At 39.8% G+C, this 2,034-nt stretch overlaps 1 pseudogene; it reads left to right on the top strand.

Moving 5' to 3' along the window:
* The first annotated feature begins 289 nt into the window (after positions 1-289).
* On the top strand, positions 290-408 carry LOC120607969 (uncharacterized; annotated as a pseudogene).
* The last annotated feature ends 1,626 nt before the right edge of the window (positions 409-2,034 follow it).

Here is a 2,034-nt window from a genome sequence, read left to right as displayed (position 1 = left end):
CTCGGCTACAATCTTGAAGAACGAGAACAAAGTGACAGAAACTGTTAAAGGATCTGCTTCATTGAAGGCAATGAGACTACTTAAAATATGAGAAAAGTCTTATATCAGACACGGAGGAACTTCTAATGACCTGGACTGAAGACTAGACACAGAAGCATATCCCTCTCAGCACCATGATGATCACACAGCAAAAGGTTGTTTGCAATGTTGAAAGAAAAGGCTGAACCCAACTACGATGCTGAATTTACTGCTAGTTCTGAGTGGTTCAATGGTTCAAGAATTGCTGCTCATCTATGGCCATGCTACCCTGAACAAGCCCGACCCCGTCTGATCTTGAATGCTAAGCAGGGTCAGGCCTGGTTAGTAATTGAATGAGAGACCACCTGGGAAGACCAGGTGCTATAGGCGTTAAAAATAAAAAATAAGGGATTGTAAGCTGACAAGGTCCTTGCAATCTGTGAGGTCAACTAAGGACTGCCTCGCCTAAAAAAAAAAAAATTGTTACTCATTACATGATGTGAAAGTGACTGGTGAGGCTGTGAGCTGTGAGTTGCTAATGTGAAGGCAGCTGCAGAATTTTCGAAAAATCTAGATAAGCTCATTGTGGAAGAAAATTAGTTGCCAGAGCAAATATTCAATATGGATAAAAAAAATCCCTACTCTGGAAACAAATGTCTGAAAAGACATTCATCTTTAAGGAGACCAAGTCAATGCCAGGTTTCAAGGCAAAGGTGAAGGATAACAGTCTCGCTTAGCAGCAGTGCTGCAGGCTACAAGTTGAAACCCTTTGTGATCTGCTGCAGTGAGAACCTCAGGGCCTTCCAACATATCAGTGAGCACACAGTGCCAGGGTACTACAGGAGCAATAAGAAGTCATGGATGACCCAGCTCCTCTTCCGAGAAGCCCTCTTGAATTGCTATGCCAGTGAAATAGAGAAGTACTATTTGGAGAATAATATGCCTTTCAAGATTTTACTTATTATTGATAATGCTCCTGGATATCCTCCTCTTCTTGGTGATCTTCATCTTGATATCAAAGTGATGTTTCTCCCTCCTAAACCCACCTCATTTATCTAACCAATAGATGAAAGAGTTATAATAGCTTTTAAGGAATACTACCTAAGGAGGACCTTTACCCAGGGTATTGCTACTACTGAGGAAGATATTGAGGAAAACATTGACGCAATTCTGGAAGAATAACAATGTCCATGACTGTGTCCTTGCTTGGTCTTGGGGCGATCACCAAGGAGTGTATGAATGGCAACTGGAAAAAGACAAGAGCTTTGTCCATAACGTCAAAGGATTTTCTAAAGATGAGAAGGTTGCAAAAATCAACAAGGCGGTGGTTAAGATGGCAAACAAATTTAACCTGGGTGTGGATGAGGATGACTTTGAGGAGCTCCTAGAGGTGGTTCCTGAGGAACTGACTAAAAAGGAGTTGTTGGAACTGTAACAGAAATGCATAGGTGAAGAAGAGACAAGACAAAAGGAAATTGCAGGCAAAGAAAAAGAACCTCCAAAAAAAATTCAGTGAAGGGTTTAGCAGAAGCTTTTCCAGACCTCAAGAAGCTCCTTTAAAAGTTCGAAAACATGAGTCCTGACACGAAAATGTTTTTATTAATAGAGAGGAATGTTCATGGTGTATTATCTGCTTACAAGCAAGTCTATGATGAACAAACAAACACGAAAAGAAAACAAGCAAACCACCACGGACATATTTCCGACGACAGCTCCATGTCTGTTATTGCTCCCTGAAGATCTTCCAGTGAAGTGAGGTCCAGGAGGAAGAGGGTGAAATTGATGATCCTGACCCTGTGCAGGCTTAGGCTAATGTGTGTGTTTGTGTCTTTAACAAAATTTTTCAAAAGTTAAAAAAAACTAGAAAAATGCTTGCAGAAAAAGGATATAACGAAAGAAAATATTTTTGCACAGCTGTGCAATGTGTTTATTTTAAGCTAATATTATTCCAAAGGAGTCAAAAGATTTTCTTAAACTTAAAAGCTTATAAAATAAAAAAATTAAAGTAAGCTAGAG

This window comes from Pteropus medius, unplaced genomic scaffold, assembly GCF_902729225.1.
Source record: "Pteropus medius unplaced genomic scaffold, Ma_sr-lr_union100, whole genome shotgun sequence".
NCBI lineage: Eukaryota > Metazoa > Chordata > Mammalia > Chiroptera > Pteropodidae > Pteropus > Pteropus medius.
The sequence above is the reverse complement of the archived record's forward strand: the minus strand, read 5'-3'. Positions and strand labels throughout refer to the sequence as shown.